This window comes from Ranitomeya imitator, chromosome 7, assembly GCF_032444005.1.
Source record: "Ranitomeya imitator isolate aRanImi1 chromosome 7, aRanImi1.pri, whole genome shotgun sequence".
NCBI classification, from domain to species: domain Eukaryota; kingdom Metazoa; phylum Chordata; class Amphibia; order Anura; family Dendrobatidae; genus Ranitomeya; species Ranitomeya imitator.
This window is the reverse complement of record NC_091288.1, coordinates 98,588,956-98,604,831: the sequence shown is the minus strand read 5'-3', so window position 1 is coordinate 98,604,831 and position 15,876 is coordinate 98,588,956. Positions and strand designations below refer to the sequence as shown.

The following is a 15,876-nucleotide window of genomic DNA, read 5'->3' as shown; positions in this document are numbered from 1 at the left end:
ACTGAACCACTTCACAACTAAATATATATAGTTTTGGTAAATGGTATTATCATTTTTTTGACGAAATTCGGCAGGAGCTTGAAGAGCAACGTCACTGGGCCCGCCTCCACGCAGTAGAAACTTGCTGTGAGGTAAAAATTCAAAAATCACACCAAAATGGCGGGCGGAGTGTGTCACAGTACGGCACGTTTCTGATTGGTCGCTCGCAGCAGGCGGCAACCAATCAGACACTGGACACTGTTGACGTCACTTATCTCCGGACACTAGCTCCGGACATTAGCTCCGGACATTAGCTCCGGACATTAGCTCCGGACAAAGCCACGGAAGTTGGCACAAATTGCAGGAAGTAGTATTCTAGGCAATTATATATTAGATTTAGTGTACTCCAACATCAAGACACCATATACATGATTATATTATATTTAGCGTACCCCAACATCAAGACACCATATACATGATTATATTATACTAGATGGCAGCCCGATTCTAAAGAATCGGGAGTCTAGAATCCATATATACTTTATTTATTCAAATGTATAAGAATAATACAATTAATAAATAATAGTAAGAAAGAACAAAAAATGGCTGCACTCACCAGCTCTTGACAATTCTTGTTATTTAAGGTGCAGTTACACAGGATCCATGAACATGCTTATGAGGGGAGGGATGAAAGACATCAGACGACAACTTTGCATGTTTGAATGCAGATATTAATAAATAGGCAGTTTATATTGCAGATAAATTGCTGGGCAATAATGGACAATGTCCTTATGTGGCAAATAATAGAGCAATATACCCAATGTGGCAAAGAAGAGGTTAATAAACGGCAGTCTCTCAGTATAACAGTCAGTGAATAATAGGCAGTATATGGAGAAAACACCAAACAAAAGTTCAAAATTGGTGTGAAAATGTCACTGAACCACTTCACAACTAAATATATATAGTTTTGGTAAATGGTATTATCATTTTTTTGACGAAATTCAGCAGGAGCTTGAAGAGCAACGTCACTGGGCCCGCCTCCACGCAGTAGAAACTTGCTGTGAGGTAAAAATTCAAAAATCACACCAAAATGGCGGGCGGAGTGTGTCACAGTACGGCACGTTTCTGATTGGTCGCTCGCAGCAGGCGGCAACCAATCAGACACTGGACACTGTTGACGTCACTTATCTCCGGACATTAGCTCCGGACATTAGCTCCGGACATTAGCTCCGGACAGGAAGTTGGCACAAATTGCAGGAAGTAGTATTCTAGGCAATTATATATTAGATTTAGCGTACCCCAACATCAAGACACCATATAAATGATTATATTATATTTAGTGTACCCCAACATCAAGACACCATATACATGATTATATTATATTTAGCGTACCCCAACATCAAGACTCCATATACATGATTATATTACACTTAGTGTGCTCCAACATCAAGACACCATATACGTGATTATATTATACTTAGTGTACCCCAACATCAATTCATACATACAGGGGCGGATTATAATAGGGTCAATCTGGGCGGCAGCCCAGGGCCCAGTGGTGTGGGGGGGCCCTTGGCTACCGTTCAGATTGCCCGCCGCCATCAGGGCATTACTGCCCTGACTGGCGTATGGGCCCGGTGGGCAGAGGGGGCCCGCATCGGGCCCCGTCTCGTTTGCTCACTGGGCCCCTACCACTGCTGCGGCAGTTTCACCTATTGACGCCCGCACGTCAATAGTTAACAACAGCCGCCAGCCAATTGGAGGCTGGCATCTGAAGTCGGCCGCAGGCGCAGCGCACACGTCGCCGGCGTCTGACGTCATTGTCAGTCGCTGGCGAGTGCGCGCTGCTGGAGGGAGCTCGCCGCTGGAGCGCACAGGTCAGGTGAGGAGAACTCGGGGTTTTTTTTTTGCTAACGGCAATCCGGGGGGCCCAGGCGGGCCGGAATGCTGGACACTGTCTGTGTGCAATATGCTGGACACAGTGGGGCAAATTGCTGATGGACACACTGTCTGGGGGCAATGCTGGAGACACTGGGGCAGATTGCTAGACACACTGTCTGGGGGCAATGCTGGACACACTGGGGCAGATTGCTGGACACATTGTCTGGGGGCAATGCTGGACACACTGGGGCAGATTGCTGGACACACTGGGGGCAATGCTTGAAACACTGGGGCAGATTGCTGGACACACTATCTGGGGGCAATGCTGGACACACTGGGGAAGATTGCTGGACACACTGTCTGGGGGCAATGCTGGACACACTGGGTCAGATTGCTTGACACACTGTCTGGGGGCAATGCTGGAGACACTGGGGCAGATTGCTGGACACACTGTCTGGAGGCAATGCTGGAGACACTGGGGCAGATTGCTGGACACACTGTCTGGAGGCAATGCTGGACACACTGAGGCAGATTGCTGGACACACTGGGGGCAATGCTGGGCACACTGGGGCAGATTGCTGGTGGACACACTGTCTGGGGGCAATGCTGGACACACGGGTAGATTGCTGGACACTGGGGCAATATGCTGGACATATTGGGGCAGATTGCTGGACACACTGGGGGTAATATGCTGGACACACTGGGGCAGATTGCTGGACACACTGTCTGGGGGCAATGCTGGACACACTGGGGCAGATTGCTGGACACACTGTCTGGAGGCAATGCTGGACACACTGGGGCAGATTGCTGGACACACTTTCTGGGGGCAATGCTGGACACACTGGGGCAGATTGCTGGACACACTGGGGGCAATGCTGGACACACTGTGGCAGATTGCTGGACACTGGGGCAATATGCTGGACATACTGGGGCAGATTGCAGGACACACTGGGGGTAATATGCTGGACACACTGGGGGTAATATGCTGGACACACTGGGGCAGGACTGGAGGCATGGGCAGAATGTAGATACAGGGCATGATTGGAGACACAGGGCAGAATGAAAGACATGGGGCAGGATTGGATCATGGGGCAGGATGGATGCGATGGAGACAGATGGGGCAGGATGGGGAGATCATATGGGGTAGAAGGGATACTCATGAGGGCAGGATGCGAGAACATATGGCTGGAGCCAGGAATGAGATAAACGGAGTCAGGATGGGGAATATTATTACCATAGGGGCTAATTAAGGGATATTATTACTGCAGTGATGTATTTATTTTATTTTTTGAGTATACTGTTTTAAATGGGGGGGCGGTCCTGTTACTGTGCAGAGTGACACTATATCGCCTTTTTTTCTTCATCTGGTGAAATGTAGAAGTTGTGAAAAATTAAGTAATGTGTTCTGCAAGCGGAGCTTGAGATAACTGTGTTATTTCCTGCAGAATCGAGTCCTGGCTGGAAAAAATGATGGCGGTCTGTGCTGGATGAAAGATGAAGGACTTCACTTAGAGACGTCACTGGTGAGTCAGTGTTACCTATACACTGATACTATACACTGTATACTATATACAGAGGTCCTGTGTACAATGTCACCAGTGATCACTGTATTACCTATACATTATATACAGAGCTCCTGTGTATAATACCACCAGTGATCTCTGGATTACCTCTACACAGACACTGCATACTAAGTACAGATCTCCTGTGAATACTGGCACTTATGGTGATAGTATTGTGTTTTTTTTAATTACTAATCAGTATTGTAGTATTCAGTCACTATGTGGTGGTAATATGTGGTCTGTAAATGGTGTTGCGGTATTTGTCCCTTGTATGTGCTATTTGGTCACCAAGTGGTGGTAATATGTGGTCTTGACATGGTGCGGTGGTATTAATTCCTTGTATGTGATATTATTCGATCACTGTGGTTGTAATTTGTGGTCTGGTCATGATGCGGTGGTATTTGTTCCTTGTATGTGATATTGGTCATTTTAAAAATTGAAAAATAAATCAAAATATACCTAAATTGTATTGCATATTTTAACAAATATTTAATAGGTTACAGCAGAGTAGGGCTCGGCCATTTTTCTGGAATAATCTGGTTCAGGTATATCATGACCCCCGTCACATGACCGGGGGGGCCCACAGTGTCTGAACAGCCTGGGGCCCTGGCTACGCTTAATCCACCCCTGCTCCAGTCAGCTGTGCTCCAGTCAGCTGTGCTCCGATCTGCTGTGCTCCTATCCCCTGTGCTCCTATCCCCTGTGATCCTAACCGCTGTGCTCCGATCCGAGTGGGTGTGCGCTGTGCTCCTATCCGCTGTTCTTCTATCTGCTGTGCTCCTATCCGCTGTGCTTCTATCTACTGTGCTCCTATCCGCTGTGCTTCTATCCGCTGTGCTCCGATCCGCTGGCAGCAGAGAAAATCGCAGCATGGTCACGGAGGAAACAGAGAAATTAGTTTCTCCATCTCCTCTGCTGCCGGCGCTGGCGGAAATCGCATTGCACTCGGGTGATATCCGAGTGCAGTGCAATGTTTCACACGCAGCCATAGACCTATATGTGTGCGTGTGATCCGAATTCAGCATGCAGCGATTTTTTTTATCGTGTCCGATTGCGATCCTATCGGAGCAAGGAAAAAAGGGAAATGAGAATAGAACTATAGGATTAAATTGGTCTGAATGTAATCTGATTGTTAATCATATTTCATTCATCCTATTTAATCGCAAGTAGGAATGAGCCCTTACAGTGTAAGTCTATGGAGCAGCAGAGCTAGGCCCCATGGGCTTCTATTGTAAGAGAGACTCCCGACTCGTGCATAGAGTATAGAGAGGGCCGGCTAGTCACAATAGTGGTGGCGTCACTGAGAAGAGTAGCAGAATGGGCTGGACACTCACTGGAGAAAGCAGCGGTAAGTGAGTGTATTAATACACTTACACTACATTACATGGAGATTTATATATATACCGTATATACTCGAGTATAAGCCGACCCGAGTATAAGCCGACCCCCCTAATTTTGCCACAAAAAACTGGGAAAACTTATTGACTCGAGTATAAGCCTAGGGTGGAAATGCAGCATTTACCGGTGAATTTCAAAAATAAAAATAGATCATTATTTCCCCATAGCTGTGCCATATAGTGCTCTGCACCGTTCATATTTCCCCATAGGTGTGAACCATATAGTGCTCTGCACCGTTCATTGTGCCCCCTAGCTGTGCCATATACGGTGCTCTGCACCGTTCATTGTGCCCCATAGATGTGCCATATACGGTGCTCTGCACCGTTCACTGTGCCCCATAGCTGTGCCATATACGGTGCTCTGCACCGTTCACTGTGCCCCATAGCTGTGCTGTGCCATATACGGTGCTCTGCACCGTTCACTGTGCCCCATAGCTGTGCCATATACGGTGCTCTGCACCGTTCACTGTGCCCCATAGCTGTGCTGTGCCATATACGGTGCTCTGCACCGTTCACTGTGCCCCATACATAGCTGTGCTGTGCCATATACGGTGCTCTGCACCGTTCACTGTGCCCCATAGCTGTGCCATATACGGTGCTCTGCACCGTTCACTGTGCCCCATAGCTGTGCTGTGCCATATACGGTGCTCTGCACCGTTCACTGTGCCCCATACATAGCTGTGCTGTGCCATATACGGTGCTCTGCACCGTTCACTGTGCCCCATAGCTGTGCTGTGCCATATACGGTGCTCTGCACCGTTCACTGTGCCCCATACATAGCTGTGCTGTGCCATATACGGTGCTCTGCACCGTTCACTGTGCCCCATAGCTGTGCTGTGCCATATACGGTGCTCTGCACCGTTCACTGTGCCCCATAGCTGTGCTGTGCCATATACGGTGCTCTTCACCGTTCACTGTGCCCCATAGCTGTGCTGTGCCATATACGGTGCTCTGCACCGTTCACTGTGCCCCATAGCTGTGCTGTGCCATATACGGTGCTCTGCACCGTTCACTGTGCCCCATAGCTGTGCTGTGCCATATACGGTGCTCTGCACCGTTCATTGTGCCCCATAGATGTTCCACATAAATTTGTGCCGCCGCTGCCGCAATAAAGAAAAAAAAACACATACTCACCTCCCTTGATTGCAGCTCCCGGCGTCTCGTTCCGGCGCCTCCATCTTCCCGGCGTCTCTGCTCTGACTGATCAGGCAGAGGGCGCCGCGCACACTGTATGCGTCATCGCGCCCTCTGCCTGAACAGTCAGAGAGCAGAGACGCCGGGAAGATGGAGGCGCCGGCCGGGAAGATGGATCGGCGCCCGGCGGCTGGAACGAGGACAGGTGACTATGCTATACTCACCTAGTCCTGGCGATCCTCGCGCTGTCCCCTCCTGTCTTCGGTGCCGCAGCTTCTTTCTCTATCAGCGGTCACCGGCACCGCTGATTAGAGAAATGAATAAGCGGCTCCGCCCCTATGGGAGGTGGAGCCGCTTATTCATTTCTGTAATGAGCGGTCCCACGTGACCGCTGAAGAGAGGAAGAAACTGCAGCGCCGAAGCCCGTGGGACGGCAGGGACAGCGCGAGGATCGCTGGGACTAGGTAAGTATACCTCAGCGCCCTCACCCCCTCACCCGCCGACCCCACCGCTACCGTGACTCGAGTATAAGCCGAGGGGGGCACTTTCAGCCCAAAAATTTGGGCTGAAAATCTCGGCTTATACTCGAGTATATACGGTATATATATATGTGTATATATATATATATACCGTATATACTCGAGTATAAGCCGACCCGAGTATAAGCCGACCCCCCTAATTTTGCCACAAAAAACTGGGAAAACTTATTGACTCGAGTATAAGCCTAGGGTGGAAATGCAGCATTTACCGGTGAATTTCAAAAATAAAAATAGATCATTATTTCCCCATAGCTGTGCCATATAGTGCTCTGCACCGTTCATATTTCCCCATAGGTGTGAACCATATAGTGCTCTGCACCGTTCATTGTGCCCCCTAGCTGTGCCATATACGGTGCTCTGCACCATTCATTGTGCCCCATAGATGTGCCATATACGGTGCTCTGCACCGTTCACTGTGCCCCATAGCTGTGCTGTGCCATATACGGTGCTCTGCACCGTTCACTGTGCCCCATACATAGCTGTGCTGTGCCATATACGGTGCTCTGCACCGTTCATTGTGCCCCATACATAGCTGTGCTGTGCCATATACGGTGCTCTGCACCGTTCACTGTGCCCCATAGCTGTGCTGTGCCATATACGGTGCTCTGCACCGTTCACTGTGCCCCATAGCTGTGCTGTGCCATATACGGTGCTCTGCACCGTTCACTGTGCCCCATAGATGTGCCATATACGGTGCTCTGCACCGTTCACTGTGCCCCATAGCTGTGCTGTGCCATATACGGTGCTCTGCACCGTTCACTGTGCCCCATAGCTGTGCTGTGCCATATACGGTGCTCTGCACCGTTCACTGTGCCCCATAGCTGTGCTGTGCCATATACGGTGCTCTGCACCGTTCACTGTACCCCATAGCTGTGCTGTGCCATATACGGTGCTCTGCACCGTTCACTGTACCCCATAGCTGTGCTGTGCCATATACGGTGCTCTGCACCGTTCACTGTGCCCCATAGCTGTGCTGTGCCATATACGGTGCTCTGCACCGTTCACTGTGCCCCATAGCTGTGCTGTGCCATATACGGTGCTCTGCACCGTTCACTGTGCCCCATAGCTGTGCTGTGCCATATACAGTGCTCTGCACCGTTCACTGTGCCCCATAGCTGTGCTGTGCCATATACGGTGCTCTGCACCGTTCACTGTGCCCCATAGCTGTGCTGTGCCATATACGGTGCTCTGCACCGTTCACTGTGCCCCATAGCTGTGCTGTGCCATATACGGTGCTCTGCACCGTTCACTGTGCCCCATAGCTGTGCTGTGCCATATACGGTGCTCTGCACCGTTCACTGTGCCCCATAGCTGTGCTGTGCCATATACGGTGCTCTGCACCGTTCACTGTGCCCCATAGCTGTGCTGTGCCATATACGGTGCTCTGCACCGTTCACTGTGCCCCATAGCTGTGCTGTGCCATATACAGTGCTCTGCACCGTTCACTGTGCCCCATAGCTGTGCTGTGCCATATACGGTGCTCTGCACCGTTCACTGTGCCCCATAGCTGTGCTGTGCCATATACGGTGCTCTGCACCGTTCACTGTACCCCATAGCTGTGCTGTGCCATATACGGTGCTCTGCACCGTTCACTGTACCCCATAGCTGTGCTGTGCCATATACGGTGCTCTGCACCGTTCACTGTGCCCCATAGCTGTGCTGTGCCATATACGGTGCTCTGCACCGTTCACTGTGCCCCATAGCTGTGCTGTGCCATATACGGTGCTCTGCACCGTTCACTGTGCCCCATAGCTGTGCTGTGCCATATACAGTGCTCTGCACCGTTCACTGTGCCCCATAGCTGTGCTGTGCCATATACGGTGCTCTGCACCGTTCACTGTGCCCCATAGCTGTGCTGTGCCTTATACGGTGCTCTGCACCGTTCACTGTGCCCCATAGATGTTCCACATAAATTTGTGCCGCCGCTGCCGCAATAAAGAAAAAAAAACACATACTCACCTCCCTTGATTGCAGCTCCCGGCGTCTCGTTCCGGCGCCTCCATCTTCCCGGCGTCTCTGCTCTGACTGATCAGGCAGAGGGCGCCGCGCACACTATATGCGTCATCGCGCCCTCTGCCTGAACAGTCAGAGAGCAGAGACGCCGGGAAGATGGAGGCGCCGGCCGGGAAGATGGATCGGCGCCCGGCGGCTGGAACGAGGACAGGTGAATATGCTATACTCACCTAGTCCTGGCGATCCTCGCGCTGTCCCCTCCTGTCTTCGGTGCCGCAGCTTCTTTCTCTATCAGCGGTCACCGGCACCGCTGATTAGAGAAATGAATAAGCGGCTCCGCCCCTATGGGAGGTGGAGCCGCTTATTCATTTCTGTAATGAGCGGTCCCACGTGACCGCTGAAGAGAGGAAGAAGCTGCAGCGCCGAAGCCCGTGGGACGGCAGGGACAGCGCGAGGATCGCTGGGACTAGGTAAGTATGCCTCAGCGCCCTCTCCCCCTCACCTGCCGACCCCACCGCTACCGTGACTCGAGTATAAGCCGAGGGGGGCACTTTCAGCCCAAAAATTTGGGCTGAAAATCTCGGCTTATACTCGAGTATATACGGTATATATATATATATATGTGTATATATATATATATATACACATATATATATATATGGAGCGCCCGCTAGAGCCGTGGGGTACTCGGGCTGGGTCGACGGTTCTTAAAGGGATGTGTCATGGCAGCAGTGACCCCGTGGCTCTGGGCATCCAATAAAAGTGTCAATGAAATGAAAGGGGAATAAAGTTTATAGGGGATTTGTTCGTGACACCACCTGTGGTACTCGGCTAGGGATGGCCGACGCTGCTTAAGGCTACTTTCACATTTACGTCGGTACTGGGCCGTCACAAAGCGTCGGCGCGACGTACCGACGTACGTTTGTGAGTTTATGCATACACGTGAGCAGCGGACCCAGTATTTCAACACGTCCGCTGCCCATTCTAAAGTTCTGGGGAGGAGAGAGAGATCTCCGCCCGGGCATGCGCAGTTAAAAATGCAGGATGCAACGTACGAAAAAATGTTCCCTTGAACGTTTTTTCAAAATGACGAGCCGCCAAAACCCGACGCATCCAGTGGACGACGCATGCAACGTGTGGCCATACATCGCAATGCGTCGCTAATGCAAGTCTATGGTGCAAAAACGCATGCTGTGGGCAACTTTGCAGGATGCGTTTTTTCTCCAAAACGACACATTGTGATGGTTCCAAAACAATGGAAATGTGAAAGTAACCTAAAGAGTCCGCTGGGGCTGATGGTGATGCAGCAGAGTTGTTACAGCTCTCCACAGGTAGAGCTTAGCCCCAGGGCAGTGATGGTGATAAATGTGATGATGGATGTTGTGATGCAGGGCAGGTGACGCAGTAATAATTCAGAGGACACAGCAGGGTGCAGTTCCCACACTTTTACTCACGGTTTGAAGTGCAGGCCGGGGCCCTAGTTGATGACAATGGAGGTTCGGGGGGCCTGGAAGCAACTTAGGATTCACTAAGCCAGATGGGTTTTGAGGCCTCTTTGCGGCGCTGTCCTCTGAGGTCCTTGCTGCCTAAAGCTATGCTCAGTCCTCTGTTCATTAGTGTTCTGAAGTACTTGCCCGTATGGCAGACAACTTGAGCTAATTGCAGGTGTCGCTCCTTTATGGCGGCTTTGGGCTCTGATATGCTGCTGTGCCTCTGGGTGTTAGGGTCAGGAGACCTGCAGTCTCCTGCCCTCCGGATTTAGCTGCCGGGGCTTTAGTACCCATGCAACCATGGACTCTGGTGTCCGGTTTCTGGCACTCAGTACTGGGGTGAGCTTGGTTGCAGCTCCACTCCCCAAGTTCTCTTTTACTGCTCTCCTCTCTCCTCTGTTCCAGACACTGACTGACTCACCCCTCCGCCAGGCCAGAACTTATAGAAAAGCTCCCCTGAATCCAGATTTAGAGCTCCCCCTTCTGATCTGGAGTCAAGAAAGGTGTTGGATGTGAGTGTTATCTAGTCAGGGAAACCCTCCTTGCTTCCAGGCATGTCATCACCCCCCTGTGAGGGAGGCAATGCCACTGTGGCAACCGGACTCCTGCGGTGCTATACTGTGTACATATATATATATATATATGTATATATATATATATATATATCTTCTTTAATTTCAAAAGCATCACATGTGGTGACTGACGTAAGGGAGCTGATTTTTGCTTTTTTGTATTCAATATTCACCTTACTTTTTTATTATCTTGTACGTTGCTCAGACCGGGGAGGGATGAAAGTCAGACAACGGGTCAATTATTACCTTTATTACATTTAATGGTGAACACTGAGTGATGGTGAAAAGCCGCAGAGGACTGAGAGCAGAAAAGGCAAAGGGGCTTCCTCTTCTCTACAGGAAAAACAAGACTGGGACCAACATACAAGCTTACGTCGGAAGGGGAGAAAAGGGTGAGGGTATGTGCACACGTAGAATTGACCTCTGCGGATTTTTCCGCAGTGGATTTTAGAAATCCGCAGGTGAAAGGCACTGCATTTTACCTGCGGATTTACTGCGGTTTTTATGTGGATTTTGTGCGGATTCCACTGCCCAAGGCTATGTGCACATGTTGGGGATTTTGCTGTGGGTTCACAGCAGATTTCCATACATTTACAGTACAATGTAAACCTATGGAAACCGCAATCCGCAGTGCACATGCTGCGGAAAAAAACGTGTGGAAAATCTGCGGGTTACATTCCGCAGCATGTCAATTTTTTGTGCGGATTCAGATGCGGTTTACACCTGCTCCACAATAGGAATCCGCAGGTGTAAAGCCGCAGTGGAATCCGCACAAAATCTGCATAAAAACCGCGATAAATCCGCAGTAAATCCACAGGTTAAACGCAGTGTCTTTTACCTGCGGATTTCTAAAATCCTCTGCGTAAAAATCTGCGGAGGTCATTTCTACGTGTGCACATACACTTAAGCCTCTTACACAGACGCAATGATGAGGAGCTAAGTCCATTTTATTACTCAATGATCCTGCTCCACTCATTCCCTATGTGGTACCAAGTGCTGAGCTCGGCTTTTTTCTGGCAGCCCCATAGAGAATGAATGGAGCTTCAGATGGTTCCTGACTTTCAGCTCCTTTCTAACAGGATACAGGTCCCTCAATCTGAGGATGGTGCAGGTTCCAGGGGTCGGAACCCACCAAGCAGTAAGTTACGGCATCACCTCGCCTGTGGATCGGTGATAACTTGTTTCATTGGACATCCCCTGTAAGGCATGGAGCATGCTAGCAGTGAAGGAGGGAGGAAGCTCTGGGTATAAGGCAAATGTTACTATTGGAGGCTGTATTAGGGCATATGAGTAGCAGACACTTCATCAGGATGACTTCGCCCCGCATGACTCTGACTGGTGTCAAAATAAACCTTAATTAGGACCCCGACTGCCATAGAAAATCCCCAGCACTGTGATTGCGCCTCCCTCTCCTTCTCTCTACACCACCTAGGTGCTGTGGTTGCTACTGACTGTGGTGTAAAAGGGCTTAAGCTGCCAGGATCAGGGCTAGCTCCACTGCCGGTAGTTGGGGCAGAAGCGGGTTGTATAATACACCAGTACGACTGCCGCACATCTTGTAGGTGCCCTGACAGCACCAGCCTGGTGAAAATGTGCACTATAGAGCGGGTACTGGAACCTGACTGCGATGTACATGTTAGATGTTTCTCGGGAACCAATATAAGTAATTAGTATAAGCAGTTTTACCCTTAAAGGTAATCTGTCAGCATGCTTTGTTATGTAATCTGAGAGCAGCATGATGTAGGAGAAGAGAATCTGATTCTAGTGATGTGTCAGTTAATGGGCTGTGTTTTGCTGCTTCAATACAATCAGTGTTTTCTCAGCAGAAGATTATCACTACAGGACTAGGTGTCTCGTGTCTCCTAGTCCAACCACTGTCCCCAGCACTGATTAGCAGCTTTCTGTCAATATACAGTGTACACAGTAAGCAGTCCATCAGTGGTGTGGACGGGGTTATACACAACTCAACATCTGAGCTCTGCTAGATCTGCTGAAGAGAAAACTGTGATTCTATCCCACCTGCTGCACCCAGAAAACTAAGTGATACATTGCTGGAATCAGAATTTCTGTCCCTACATCATGGTGCTGTCAGATTGCAGAACAAAAACTTGTTGACGGATTTCCTGTAAGGCCAAGTTGTAATATCACTGTAGCACTATCACTAGATGTGACCTCCCTATACGATATACCTGCTGCTGTGATTCTGCAGAAGTGTTATTCACAAAACTGCTGTGTACATGTACATCTCCTGAATGGCATTACTGCTTATCTTCTATAGATATAAAAGAGAGGTTCTTAGCGCACATTTTGAGCAAATTGTGCGAGCCCATCTGCCAACGACAAGGCGACCTCTTCAGATGGGACCTACACTAACCTAACACTAACTTGTTAACTAACGGGACTCTGCCTCACAAATCTGTTATTATTATTACTACACTTTTTATTATTTATTAAAAATGTACCTTTTATCATTTACTTTTTGATTTATTAGTTTTATCATTTTATTACTCTTGTGACTCTAATAATGATATTACTAAGGTCCCTATGTCTAAAGCTTTTGATCCAGAAGAAGGCAAAAACGCCAGGACACATTCAGCCAATTTGTGTCACTGAGGGAAAATTCCTTCTCGACCCCGGGAAAAGGCGATCGGTCCTAGAACCCTGGATCAAACCGAATTATGTTATTTCTAGGGATCTAACTAATATTAGAGTGCTAATTCTACTACTACTATAGTTATTATTATAATGTATAGGGGTTTGTTCTTTTTATAGATTTTATATCTATTATTTACGTCCTGCTATCTTATTACTGTACTATTCTAACTTTTCTATAACTAGTTCACATTACAGCACAGATTGAGCTATGACTATAATTATTGTAATTTTAGGTTCTTGCCTTTTTATAGATATAATTATTTTATATTCTTACTATTATTAATACTGCTATTTTATGATTGTAATATTCTAACTTTTCCATTATCATTAATACTACCTTATTCTTACACTGTTGATCCAGAAGAAGGCAAAAACCCCAGGACACATTCAGCCAATTTGTGTCACAAGGGGAAAAATTCCTTCTTGAACCCGAGAAAAGGCGATCAGTCCTAGAACCCTGGATCACACTGCTATTCCACCTACTACTATTACTACTGTTAATTTATTACTATTTTATGACTTTCTTATTATCACTAATCTAATTACTCATTAGTCTAATGCTGATATCTTGCCACTATATTACTATTATGCTGCTATTATTATTTCTAGTGTTTTTTATACTTACGGGCCGATAATGCCAATGTATCGGCAGAGGGGTCCCAGCAGGATGGTCCACATGATGTTCTTCCATGTCATGGAAGAGGCTTGGCTGACTTGGTGGCGGACGTTGTGGGGCCTGGTCCTGCTTCTTCGTGTGCTGCTTCTCGGGAGCCTAATGTCCAGTTTGATCTTTGCCGCCATCTCCTCTTCTTCCTTCTCTTCTTTCTTGTCCTCCTCCTCGTCCAGATAGGCCAGCATTTCTCTCAGCGCCACTTCTTCTTCCCTCTTCCTTTTTTTGTCCCTGGCTGGGATACTTCTGGATGGAGCGGGCCGTTCTTCATCCCTTACAGCAAACCTTCTCTGGGCTTCTGGGTTGGTTGGCATGAGGCGCTAGGAAGAGAAGAGATGAAGTTAGAAGGATGACTAGGAATATCTGAGTACATAACTACCTCCACTTAGTCTTCTCACTGACCTCCTTCTTGTAGAGGGGTGACGGGAGAAGCTTGATACAATACGCCAGTCTTCTCAGTTGCTCCTCAGGTGTGACGTAAACTGAAGAAAACAGAACCAGATATTAGGATCAATCCTAACCGTACAAAGAGGATGTGACAGAGAAGCCACTACTGAAATTTACTAAGCGACACTCAGGAAATAAGCGTAAAAGAGCTACAAACTTGCATTTCAGACTGTCAGAAAGAGCTCACTGATAGATCCTCAGTTAGTTAACTCTGCAGCCAGCAATAGATGGTACAGCTCAGAGATAATAGGAAGCAAATAATGGAAATTGTTTAATGAAACTCCAATGCAAAAATAATTTATACCACAAAATACACGCATTTAAGTAAAAACAAAAATGCCCCCAAAGATAGACAACCCCTATAAAGTAAAGCCACAGAAACCCAACCAACAGCAGTGTAGAGAGCGGTCAGTTATCACAGACTGATGGAAGCTACCTGATCCAGCGCTGGCAGAATACCCGGTCCACATGGTGACCGCTGATATCTTCTCTGACAAAATGTATCCAAATCCTATAAGACATCAGGAATAGTCAGCAGGGCTTTTGGTAATTGATTCATATTTATTTTATCATAAATTCAGGTGCAGGGAAGGGCAACATTGGGAAATATATGGGATATTGGCGGTTACATATGTGAGCTTCATTACAGGGGTATTTTCAGTTGGAGCAAGTTATACATGGGATCGGTGATGACTTATAGATCAGTGGGGTCCATCCACTGGAAATTCCAGCCATCACCAGAACTTTTATCCCCATTAGAAGGTAGCGGAGGTGCACATGCTCCCCTGCTGCTCCATTCATCCTCTCTGGGACCTGCAGGAGCTGTACTCGTCGCTCTCTGGCAGTCCCAGTGGTCGGGGGTGGTACTGCTGCTGCCGTTTAATGAGATACCAGTGCCCTGTTCTGGCGATTGGTGCGGTTCCCAGTGATCGGACTCTGATCTTATCCCGCAGACAGGTGATAACTTGTCCCAATGGGATCAGCCCTCCCCTTTAGCATGTGGTATATATGGAGGACGGGATATCATGCAGAGTACTAGCGATACTACACTGCGGGCCATCATGTGTGTGTGCCGGGGACATTCCCCATGGAGGAGCAGAGCGGAGGGTAAATATCGGGATCTTGTCTCTGGATCGATCCAGATGGGAGATGTCACGAGTATCGGCCTCACCCACTGATATCTCACCACATCATGTGTTGGAGGAAATAATAACTTGGTAATGATCAGATTTATCAGAAAGTGTCAGCTGTGGTCTGTGAGTGTCTGTGATGGGTGTGGGGTCCGTCCGGTGCATTATATACCTGGAATCTCGCACTGACTGCAGGTGTCTGTCTTCACACTCCGATGAGATGTAACAAACTGACTTTTTTTTTTTGAAATTCAAACTGAGCAATCCTACTGGTTGTTGATGGCTGCAGTTACCATGGTGACAGAGGTATCTGAAGATTTAAAGGGACAGGACACTGTTATAGTGCTATAGTACATTTTACTATAAAGTTAATCAAATACTGGATATTATGTGGCTCTGTTCAGATAATGTGGGGGGGCAAATATATCTCTTCATAATTTACATAGATTCATTTAGAGGATCTGCAG

The 15,876-nt window shown here is 48.2% G+C and overlaps 1 protein-coding gene across 2 annotated transcripts in view; it reads left to right on the top strand.

Annotated features, from left to right (window-relative positions):
• Positions 1–15,876, top strand: part of CMKLR2 (chemerin chemokine-like receptor 2) — a 106,406-nt gene that overhangs the window by 42,825 nt on the left and 47,705 nt on the right. The window contains exon 2 of one of the 2 annotated variants that reach the window (XM_069733677.1): positions 3,306–3,383. The exons of the other annotated variant lie outside the window; for it this stretch is intronic. The gene's annotated coding sequence lies outside the window, so the exon portion shown is untranslated. The remainder of the gene's footprint in view (positions 1–3,305; positions 3,384–15,876) is intronic. 2 annotated transcript variants of the gene reach the window in all.